Source organism: Branchiostoma lanceolatum, chromosome 11 (genome assembly GCF_035083965.1).
Source record: "Branchiostoma lanceolatum isolate klBraLanc5 chromosome 11, klBraLanc5.hap2, whole genome shotgun sequence".
NCBI lineage: Eukaryota > Metazoa > Chordata > Leptocardii > Amphioxiformes > Branchiostomatidae > Branchiostoma > Branchiostoma lanceolatum.
The window spans coordinates 16,369,107-16,381,919 of NC_089732.1; the positions used below are offsets into that span (position 1 = coordinate 16,369,107).

Below are 12,813 nucleotides of genomic sequence, written 5' to 3' on the forward strand. Positions count from 1 at the left end.
CATTTACATTTAACTTCATAGTTTGGGTATAAAACCTGGTTCTCCAGTTCTTTCCACTAGTCACTGACGAAAGACAGCGGATGCTGTCTGAAACGTCTGACTGTTTCAAAATTTATCCAGTTGCTTGTCATGAACTGTTATAGGCGAATCTTATTTCCTCAATGTCTAACCTTTATCAGCGTATTAAACAAACCTGTTTGTATATGCCCCTAGAGCACAAATTCTAGTAATCAATCTAGTAATTAATTTACAAAATAAAAATTGCAGATCTATAGCTAGAGCATGTGTAAAAATACTCAATTGCAATGTCCTTGACATCCCTTGTATTTTCCTTTGCCTTCTTTGTGCCATCCATACTGTCTGTAAACATGGCCACTAAGGACTGCTGAAGTAACAGAAAACTAGTCAGAAAAAAAAGCTACAGCTCAATCTCATAGAAAGTCTTGAAAGAAGACTTAAAAAGACTACTACAGAATATGCATACCTCGTTAGGATGTGCTGCAGCCGGTTGGAGTAGGATGAGCAAAGCTGTTACGCCCATAAACAACATCACTGTTGCCATGGAAACACGTCCAGACCGCTTATTGGTGACACCCTGAGCCAGAATTCAGAAGAAAAAACACAAATCAGCAGACGTCTCCATGTCGTGTGATCGCCGACCAGAGGTAAAGATCGCAGTAGGCGAACCGTTAGAAATATTTAATGCTAAAAAGGCTTATGGGAATGGGTGTTAGTCCATTTTTCTTTTTACCGGAAGGAGATTCATGACTTACAATCTGGTTAAAAAATGGGCTAGCGGGCAGATAAAATCTGAAATGTATCTCATCTTATTAGTTCTATCGCGATTACTGTTTGACAGCAAGACAGATTAATTTTACTAGTTAACTAAAACATCTTCATGGCGCGTATTATCTTATTTAGAAAATTGACTTCTTAAAAGTAGCTTATATATTTTCGAAGACAAAATGCTGATTATAGTTAGAAGTTAGAAATACTTATCCTACTTTGCTAACTTGTCTAGAGGTGCTGTTTATATTTTAAGTAATAAATAATACATTGAGACTAATATACCAAATATAACAAGGAGACACAGCTATTGGAAGATGTGTTGCTGCAAAATTAAGTACAACATACAGTAACAAATCATATTACAAGCTGCCCCTCCCCCGGGCCACATTCGTATGCTGAATTTACAATGCAGGTCAGTATCTTTCTTTCTTACTTGTTACAGACGTAATCATGTTCGTATTGAAGCGCAAACTGAATTACAAAGTTCTAAGGAACTCGGGAAGACAGACAAAGGTAGTTTCTGTGCAGATCCTAATAAACAGATCAAGAAATGTAGATTTAAACTGGACCCATGCCCTATATGTATGTGTCACGCTTGCGTATTATTGGTGTGAGGTCTAGTGGATGTAGTCTGGGTCTACCGTATGATGATCACACGGACTCACCTTGATCTGAACACCAGTGCCCATCCTGTCTCTCGTGCAACAACAGAACTAGCAGATAAAGGCCTACGATTCCCGGAGGACGTCTCTACACACTGACAGTGTCGTAAGATCTAACTGCGTAGTTGCAGTATTTTTCACGGTTCTAACTTCCTCGTCGTCGCAGTGCAAAGCAAGGTATGAATGGGTCTAATTGAGCGGAATGATATAATGCATTCATGCATACAGCTATGTTCCCGCATTGCCTTGAGGCCAACTTTCTGTACTTTTGACCTTAAGCTAATCACACCCTCACACCGTTGCAAGGTCACTGGTCTTTGTTGTTGTTGTTGTTATTCTTTATTCTTCGCTTTGTTGTTATTCTTTATTCTTCGCTTTGTCACTTCCCGTAACAAGTGTCAGTCGGCCTCACAAAGCACCGCCTTGGTCGACGTACACACACTTTTCTTAGGACTAAATACTTGCTCCATTTTGGAGACTGTTTCTGCACTGATTAGTGTAGAAGCATTACAGACGGTCTCACAGCGTCTCCTAGAAGATTAAGTTGGTATTGCAGCAGTAATTGCGGAAAAATTATTTGACGGTCTCATGGTGACATTTATTATTCAAGTTCATATAAAATTGCCACTTAGCTAGCCGGTGTGTTTGTCAGTGTGACAGTGGTAGTAGCTTTAATAGACCCTATATTTAGTAGTTCCCCCTTTGCTCCAAGCATTATGTAACATCAGCCAGTCAAGAGGATTAAAAAAATTAAGTAAACGTCTCCATGCTGCGAGAGGCAGAAGGCCCGAAGTATTGTCTGCACAAACACGAACGGCAAACCATCGCTGCAGTGTGTGGGGGCGAAGCTATGTTTCTAACCTTAGCTTAGGACTGCAAAGTCACGTGTGCTCTCTCTGCTCCTGAACTCATGATCAGGGATGACAACTAGTCTCTACCAAACTGACTCCGCTGGCTAAAAGGAAGAACAATTTTCCAGGGGAGTTTGGCTTCCAAAGGGTTCCAAATGAGTTGATCAGCCGCGAAGGGGGTTGAAACGTTGTCGTGGACCGACTCTCCAGGCCATCTATTCCTCCTAGGAAGGGCCATGTTATGACGGAATCGATAGACCACCAATTAGTGTACATACTTTATATTGTTAAGTTGTTCGTTATGTTGTCATTGTCATTGTATGTACTGTTATATAATGTATTTATTGTAATGTTAGAAGTCTAGGAAGATTAGTGGTGTGCCATCATTAATGGATATTCTTAATAAACCAATAAACCAACCAATAAACCACCAAAGAAGAAACCCAAACTGCAGTACTAATGTCAACTGCTAGAGGTCGCTGTGAGACCGTCAACAACGCCTCAGACTGGTTTCAAGACATTTGTTGAAGCAACGGTGATCAAGGAAAGTTCGCCCTTGTTGGTGGCCACTGGGAAAAAGAATCTTGACGGTTAACCACTGAACAAAAGAAAGGACAATCGATTTCCATGAATGTCATTGCGGCACTGTGGCAATTCATGTATTTTCCGCGGAGTCCTGATACCACTCAGAATTACCTTTTTCTTAATTAAAGTGTATAAGACACCAATGACATCAGAATTTGGAATTCATTGAAACTACACTCAACCGTAATAAATATTGTTCAATAACATAGACATCTGCACAAAACATACACCATTCTGAGATGTCACGGACTCGATGTCAGTGGTATGTCTGCTTGATGCTGTATTCTTTAGAAAAGAACTTTATACGACTTCTCGCTCCACCAATGGTGTAAAAATGGGTACCTGACTTCGGTTGGGGAGGCAAAAGGCGTTGAACGGAGAGGAATAGACTCCATCCTCCAATGCCGTGCCCTAAACACCGATGATAGCAACCAACTGCCCCTACGTACGGCCTCAAAAAGGTTACGGGACTACCTTTACCTTTAAGTTAATCATCCTGTTACACGGGCATTCCAAACATCAAGTAGATTTTGAAATCAAATATGTAGGATAATGCAAATCAAACATGCTAGATGTTTAGGTATGCACGTGTTATTTTCTACATAGCTGCGCATGTCGACCTAATAAAAAGACTTATCATGAATTACTTTTTTAATTATTACCCTTAATTTGTTTGACCCATTTTTTACCTGAGCGAACGGTACAAATTCCAAAAGGTCATTCAAAAGTCCTATTAAAACTGGCGACAACACTTCTTCTTGGACAATGTCAAGCGGTTGTTTTAACATGTCGCAGAGCAAGACCGCTCTCGTCACCGGCGGGACCCGAGGAATCGGCTACGGGATAGCGGAGGAGCTCGCCTCAGTTGGCTATGATCTTATTCTGGGGTACAAACAAAACCAAGACCGTGCCCAAGAAGCCAAATCACGCCTAGAGGGGACGTACAAGGTACGAGTGCTCCTGGTGAAAGGTGAGGTCGGAGAAGAAGCCACGGTGGACGCTTTCTTCTCCTGTCTGGACGAGAATTTTGGCGGGAAGCTGACAGCACTCGTCCACAACGCCGGCGCTTACTGGCAGAACCGCGCACACAACAAGCCAGACGCCAGTGGCAGCTGGTTCCAAGGTTGGGAGGCGTACGACTTCTTCCAGGGCCTGTACCCGAAATGTTTCATCAGGCTCGTGGACAAGGCCGTCACACGTATGGAAGACGAGAGAGGGTACATCGTCGCTGTGTCGTCCCCTGGATGTAACAACTCCCGCGGCCCTAACCTGGCCTACATCACGCCGGGTACGGGTAAGGCAAGTGTGGAGTACCTGGTTCGGCACTACGCCAAGCAGCTGGCGCCCAGGCGGATCACCTGTAACGTCATCATTCCGGGCTTCACCAAGACCTGGGATCCGGCCGTGGAGGAGTTAGGAGCGGAGCAAGTCGACGCTTACATCGGTTCCTGCGGGATGAAACGATGGGCTTCTCCCCGTGAAGTCGGTGGTGTGGTGGCGTTCCTCTGCTCGGAGAAGGCGGCGTTCATCACCGGCGCGTCACTGCCCGTGGACGGCGGAGTACACCTCAAGTAATCACGAGAAAGTTAATCTGGTTTAATGTAAGAAACAGAATTGTTGACTGCAGGTCCCCTTGCGAAGCGTGAAGAATGCCAACCGGCAAGTGGAATGAAACAACTCACGAGCGTGAAATTACTCTGAAAGCCCGACGGATGTACAAAATACCAGTAGTTTTTCCAAACGTTTTTATTCACATGAATGTATAACCATTCCGTCGACGCCTTGTTTGATTTCATGAATCGTTGTAGTCAGCATTAACATTAAATTTAACACTCGGGACAGTCACAGAAGGTTATCAGACAAGCTCCATCCAAACGGGGTCATCGTCCCCTTTATTACGTAATGCTTAACATCCTTATATAACCAAGTCAGCACACATCATTAAATACGTTCCAGTACACTGAGCAGTATCTCGGGTAAGCCTGCAGCGCTAGATCATATGTAAGATAGATCCTAGCAGTTTATTTAAACGCTTTCGTGGTGCTTCTTGTCTTTTTAGAGACTTTCTTTGTATAAAAGTAACTTTGATATCATAGAAGACAGAAGATAATTATTGTTAGAAGTTAGAGATGCAGATCACCCTACGTCGTTTACTCTACTTCTAATTCTCTTATCCTCTATACTTGATAAGAATGTCCGCAACACCAGTTACACCGGGCCGTTATGGGCGCTAGCGTGCAAAGGTAATACACATGACGCCCCATCGACAACAGTAGCACCACCCTCCGCTGCAGCAGTGCTCCTTGCACACTGTTCTACAACGGATGTTCCGTTTGTGTCTGCGCGCTGCCCTCTTGAGATCAACATGTGCTCCTATTGAAAGGTAAGCAATGTTTCAGTAATAAATTTTCTGTCGATCCTCCGTTGATATGGTTTTTCACTTTGCCCCTATAAACTGTGCAAAAATTCGTCCTAATTTACCTGATTTGCATCTAACGATATTCATATGTACTAATCATGGCATGTTTCCGATTATTGAAAATCTTACAAATACTCATGCATAAACGTAATCATAGCGTGCACCTTAGGTACCAATAATGTGTTTATCACTGAATGATGCGTTGACACTGACAACCATATAAGAATCAAGGTAAAATACATAGATACGTATATACATTTTCCTGACCATAGCATTTATGATAGCCAAATACATTTCTTACCAGAATAAGACTGACAGCATTTCTGCTTACACTACACATTATTTTATCACCCTGCATTTATCTGTATTTGCTACTCATAAAATACATCATTCTTAAAACAAAGTACGACATGGATAAGGATATCTTTTTTTTAGAAACATCGATGACCTGCCTGGACGTTTTTAACGTATACGTTCTAGCCATTGTCTATGCCTGAACTGATAGCGACCATCTACCGTCTTTAAAAAAACTTTCCTTTTATCTATTACGACGTCGAAAGATCGTAGAAATCTTACTATTTCTATCCATATCCCAAAAAAACACCTACCATCTAAATGAAGGTCTGCTCCTGCGTTTTCGCCGGTCAAGACTGCAGTGTCATCCTTGCTGCTTTCCATCAATGTCAGTAAAGACCTCTGTAAAAGCAAAATGCATATGGTATACGTATAAGTTCATAAGGATGTCTAAATGTTTCTAAAAAATGTGGTAAGAGTAATGATTAAGCGAAAATATAATTTAGCTCCTTGTCAATTGGTACCAATGGCATACCTCGTCTTTCTGCTGTGCATCAGTCAGCTGGACGATAGCCAACAGAAAAACCACCAACACAGCCAGTTTCACTGCAGGCCACTTCCTCTGTGTCAGACAGATGGGCATATTTTGGTGATTAGAAGGTAAGTTGAAGTTGAAAGTGCAGGAAAATGTCACATTGACTTTGTCGTGACAGTAGTGTCGTACGTAGCAGTCTATCTGCTCGATCATCTGTATCTAAATCTTGCCACGACTGCGTTCCAAGTTGTCACTGAGCGACACGTTCTAGATGAACACCTGCATTACTATATAGCTAAACGCAGCAAGTCCATAGCAACCTTCCTTGATATCAAATTTCCTTAACAACCTTCCTTGAAGATAAACTTCCACTCTGCGGGCAGGTCACTCAAGCTGGTACCCCTCGTCATATTATCGTCGGATAACAACTTACTGCAAAAATAGTACACAATGCATATTTTTTCAAATCTTGTAGATATTTCTGAATGAGTTGCAACATGCATACAGCAGCATACATCAAGTTTGACATAAATTCAGCATCATGCAAAGTCATACATGAAAAAGCTTTGCCAAATTAATGTCTTTGTTTTTAAAATGCGCTCCCACATTCCACAATCTGTTGAAGACTTCGGTATAAGTCATTCATTCGTTGACTGAATGTCTGTCCACTCAAAACAGGGAACCTATAAGTAAACTAGATTTTCTATGGATGCTGAAATGTATCGTTTACCCAGAGAATGCACCATTGGTTCACAAAGAATCGCGGGGTAATATAAAGTGGGGATTCTTAAAAACTGGGTATATAGGTCAGATGCAACATCAGCAAAACCGCCAGAAAAGCAAACTTGACAGATTAACGTATTTAAAACACTGACACTGTCTGAAAAGCTTCGATAACCATGCAAGTACGGCCATTTTGTCGTGTGTTTTTTGTGCTTGGAGACATTTATATGGCCTTAAGTCTCCCGTTAAGCCAATGTGGGAACAAAAGCTGCTGTATAAAAGCTAATTAGCGGCGAGTTATTAATGACGAATGTTTTTTTCTCAGAAAAATATAAGCACCTGTTCCAGAGCACCGTCCTTCTGCGTGCGACGGACAATAGTTTCAAATTACAATATCATGGTCTATCAGCATGGCTAGAGAAAATAAAATATAACGTGTATAAAAATTAGCGCAATGGTAATCCATGATATTGACAGAATGACAGAAAAAAGGATGGTTTATTGATCTGCCAGATTGGTTTCATTTAACTCGAATCGAATAAAAACACGGTTTTACGTGAACTAAGTCAAACTCGCATCCTGAAAAGACTGCTAATGGACATACGTATTCTAAAAGAAATGACACATAGTATTACCTTTGCCAGGCCGTCAAGTCGTTAGCAGGCCTGACGGGACTTTAACGACTGCGTGACAAGAATACCAGTAATCTGCAGACTCACCATTTTCGGGACTTTGGAGCCCATCTTGTCTCTCAGTAAACCACAAAATTAGCTAGGAATTTCCTCAGAAGCTGTCCTCAGAAGCCGTCTGAAAACTAAGTGCGCGTATGCAGTATTTTCACGTCTTGAACACCCTTGTTGTTGTTGTTCTAAAAGGCCAACGGACTTACGACTCCTGGTAAACGTTCACTGGAAACCGGCATGCAGGACTGGTCTGGTTTATCGGAATGTTGCTGAATTGTCAGATGGCAAACTTTGTTGATGTTGGGTTTGGGCCAAATTCTGACGGATAAGTTCATTAGCCGAACACCCTACCCTGAAGATAGAGCCCAGCCGTTATTACATTGCATACACCAGCCAGCGGTGGAATATTCATTCAGAGTCAATTGATATTACTGTTACAAAAATTGGTCATTATAGTGTTAGCTGTTATAAACTTACCGTACACTCTGTTTTCTTTGTTGAAGTTATTTTGAAGATTCCATTATCAGGTATGATTTGGTTCCTATATCAAGCAATACTAATCGAGTAAAAGATTGCTACTCATATTGTGACGGTTAAAATTGCCCGGGGTTTTTGGTGTTGTTCACAGAAAGGATGAATTAACTTGCAACACAACTGAACGCAGCCAGACGTAACATGTGCAAAATGTTTATTTTATTTCGACCACACCATAGGAAGCAAGCAAGGAAACATTAATAATGAACAAGACAAAACATCACAAATAGAGAATTTTGCTACTTGTAATGCAATGCCACGTGTGAATTTGGTAAACTTGATGACGTCACCACTAATTGTATGACCTTAGATAACCAGGAGTAAAGAGAAAACTGGCAGACTATAAAGTCAGAAAACTTGCAGACAATAACATAGACTGCGATTACGACAGAAGTCCAACGGCAATAATTTTCCGATATCGTTAAGGTAGTCCGTCACAATAGTTACATAACTATCAAAATTACGTCAATGCAAATTTCCTTCCACACGGGAGACTTTCTGTATATACGTGCGACACCTGTGCACGACATTCACTGACAGGTACTGTTTTCATCTGTGGCAAAGTATGAGGGTTCAAAGACTATTACATATATTACATACATGTGTTTAGTTCTGTTTTATTTGGTATCTGACCAAGTTGTACATATTTTAGGTCAATGGCGTTCTTATCACGTCTAGCATGTCTGTAGTGTTCACGACACACACAGAACAACAATGTAGACTATCCCAACTCATGCTGAATCTTTTCGTTACACTTTATTACAAAACATCTTCTGACAGATCTTCACAATGTTTCTCACACATGTGGCATTAGGTTAAGAGGGTACAGAACTGCACTTATACATTTTTGAGCACATTTGAAGAGAACTGCTCATGCCTTGTGTAGCTACATTATCGGTACCGTGCACTAGTAGACAGTACAGTGCAACCTACGGGCACAGCACTTGCAGTGACGTCGACACTGGGGCCACCAGGGGGGCCTCCTGCAGCAATACCGAACACAGCGCCAGCGACAGTTCGAAGTGACCCGTTTGGCTCTGTTGTGGGCAACACGTACCCCTATCAAAACATGAAGAATCATTTGATCATTATGTCAATTAAAACATACACATAACAATGCGTTATCAATGCTTAAGCGTTATCATGTTATCAACATATGTACTGAAGTGTTTATCAGTGAATGAGGTATCGACACTGACAAGCATATAACAATCGTGCGTTTTAAAAAATCACTCTGGCATAGATACATTTCCTTTTACCATATTACGGTATTTATTCAAGTTGCCAAATACATTATTCATCAGAATAGACTCTTGGGTGAGCTACACTGATGATATGTTACTATTGTCTATCAACCTGTAATCGCTTCTCGCCAGATTCGTTATTCTTAAAACACTACAACGTTAACATGGATAGAGATGTGATTTTCAAAGGAAAAGCGATAAACAGCAGGACATCTGTTAACGTATCCGTTGTCTATTCCTGACCTGGTAACTAATCTCCAATTAAAAATCAGATGTAACGGTGGCAAAGTATCCAACTGGCAAAAGGAGTTTTCATCGGTGTCTTTGAAAACTCATTTTGCCAGTTGGACACGGTCTTTGCCACCGTAAGATCTGCTTGGAGATTGCTGATAACAACCGTCTTCCGTCCTCAGAAACCACTTCCTTTTTTTCCATTCCGACAGATTGTCGTAAGGGTTTTATATCTATCCATCCAAAAACGTCCACCTACCCCACAGATAACAGTCTTCTCCTTGTTTGTCGTCAGCTGAGCCATCCTCGTTGCTTTCCATCAACGCCAGAAAAGACTCCTGTGGAAAAAAAAAATCAAAATGCATGAGACACCCAACGTCTAAGAGTAAATGGCTGTAAGTGTCAAAACTTGAATATGATAAACATAAAACAAAAATATACTTGGCTAGTTGTCAGTAGGTACCCAATCCAGGCCAAGTTTGTGTTTTAGCCCGAACAGCGGTTACACCGGATATATGATGTATAGAATCCCTACCTCGCCGGTCTGCTGTGCGTCAGTCAGCTGTACGATAGCCAACAGAACAACCACCACCACAGCCAGATTCACTGCAGGCCACTTCCTCTGTGTCAGACAGATGGTCCATGTCAATGTTGCATGTCAGCCAGTGAATGAAAGCAGACGCAGTCATTAAACAACTCTAGATCTGCGGTGAAGTTAAAAGTGCAGGAAACTGTCACATTGACTTTCTAAATTGAGAATCAAGTTATTAACCAATATGTGTCGATATGACTGTCACGTTTCATAAATGTATAACTTTCAAAACTAATACGTGAATTCTAAACAGTATATACGTATACGTGGAGCTAATGTTGTTGTCGAATTGGTTCAAGGTTCTTGACAAGAGCACGAACACAGCCTCATTTTGCAGACTTCTTGGAGTGGCGGCTTTTGGTTTTCAGCGGAGCGCTGATACGCAATTTTTATAATGGTGATGTTGGCAAAAGTCCCTCTGTCGGCATAAGAAAACCTGTGTAAATATCGCTGATCAGCGATAAAAATGATTTAACCTCCTTGGCTTAACAGCAGGTCCATAGCAACCTTCCTTGATATCAAATTTCCTTAGCAACCTTCCTTGTAGACATACTTTCAATCTACGGGCAAGTCAGTGAATAGCACACCCCTGAACATATCATCGACGACTAAAAAATCCCCGCACAAAAAGTACACATGCAGTTTTGCCTATCTTATTTCTTAATTCAATGTGTCTTCAACAGTAATACGTTACCTTGTTGCAATCAATGTCTGCTTGTATTGCATACCCGGTAAACCGATGAATATCATCATGGCGTTACACTGAAGAGTACAAGCTCCATATCCGGACACTTGTCATAATTATTTAATTTACTCAAACCAGGAAAGAACCCCAACTCTCTTTAATAAGTGTGGTGTTTATTCAACGTGCTCGAGGTGTGGCTCTCCTTTAAGACCTAACGTGCTTTATCGGAGGGACGTCCCTAACCGAAGTTAGGTAGTCATTTCCACCTGGGTGAAGTGTATAAAGTCATGTAATGTGCTTTTTACAATGGCCAAAAATTTTGTGACGGGATTTGACCCAAGGACCGCGAAATTTAGTCCCCGCGAACTTAAATGCATTTACAGTGATTGAATTGTTGTTGTTTCTGAAACACAGTACATCGATACAAGACTGCAAAATAAGGGGATTATTTCAATTCCTTGTGTAATTTCAATGGTTTCAGGCGACTTTGGCAACTCAAACAGTGTAGTAGTCTAATGGTAGTCGAAAGGTAAACACTGACATACTGTAAAATAGTAAAATTTCGCGACGCGAAAAATCCTGAACATTATCTTGCTCATGGTATTGTTCTGTTCACAGGCCCCTACACCCAAAAGACGATGTACGCTTCGCAAACGTCACTGTACTTCAAAACGATATTATAAACCCCACCATCACCGCATTCATCGATTTTACACTTACAGAATTACAAGTACAAGTATATATGCTATAATACCAACAACCTATACCCTCGATACGTTGATGAAGGTTAGACATCCAGGTAATAAGATACGCCAAAAATAATTAATCAAGCAACTGGATAAGATTTTGAAACAGTCAGATGTTTCAGACAGTATCCACTGTCAAAGTATCCACAGTCACTGACGAAAGACAGTGGATACTGTCTGAAACGTCTGACTGTTTCAAAATCTTATCCAGTTGCTTGAGTAATTATTTTTGGCGTAACCTATACCCTCCTTGAGAATGACTGAGACACTGTGGGAAAACAGACATAGGTACTACTAGTTTCTATGTACACTGGGCTCCAGACTGTTTATCGGGCCTTTTAGCCGGTTCTCTTTAGCCGGTTCCTTCTAGTCAGTTTCTTCGGCGGCACAGACCTCCCAGCCCGCCGATACCGTAATTAGCGCACCGTGGAAGTTCTAGCCGGGGATTTGACCGGCAGGGGGCGCGGTCCACTCTCCGGGCTACAACTCCCCGGCGCGCCGATTAAGATCGGGCGGGCTGACTGTCTTGGGGCGCCGAAGGAAATCGCCAGCGGCCCTGTCTAGTCTGGCTCCCAGGGAAGTTTCTACGCAGCAGCTATTAAAAAGCTTAGTTGAACGTGGTACGAACTTTTGCCATGGAAAATTGGACACCTGTATGCAATACATGTACGTGTATATCGCTCCTACGTATCATCGGCGCGATGTCTGGTGGATTTTTCTGGATCTACGTTTGTCCCACGAACTCACCTTGTTCTGAACACCAGTGCCCATCCTGTCTCTCATTCAACAGCAGAACTATCAGATGAAGTAGTACGATTCTCGGAGCACGTCCTTTCACACTCAGTGTCTAAGAGCTAACTGCGTGGTTGTAGTGTTTTTCACGGTTCTTACTTCCTTGTAGTGGCAGTAAAAAAAGTAAGGCCATGTTGATTTGATTATGTGGATGACATCCGCGCGCGTATCAACTTTCGTCCGTTTCCAAAAAAGAACAGTCTTCGGGCATACTGTTAATCGTAAAAAGCGGCTGCAAAATGAGAAAATATATGCTGTTGATTCCTAAAATCTGCAACGCGTATTAAAGCTATCACCTAATATTTACGTTCGCCTAAAAGAGTTTGTTTTCCTCGTCGTTTGTTTATGTGTCCTTCCGTCTGTGAATAGGATAATTCAAGAATGTCAAAATCTGTAGATTTGGGTCACCTAGCGGCTTACTATGGTACTGCAGTGGAAGTTCCAGTTT

At 41.7% G+C, this 12,813-nt stretch overlaps 1 long non-coding RNA gene across 1 annotated transcript; it reads right to left on the minus strand.

The window, feature by feature from the left end:
• Positions 1-278: 278 nt before the first annotated feature.
• Positions 279-12,384, minus strand: LOC136444247 (uncharacterized). Its single transcript, XR_010757240.1, has 3 exons — positions 12,321-12,384; positions 485-595; positions 279-385 (listed from the first exon to the last, which is right to left on the minus strand). It is a non-coding gene; the product is annotated as an uncharacterized lncRNA (long non-coding RNA).
• Between the last annotated feature and the right edge of the window lie 429 nt (positions 12,385-12,813).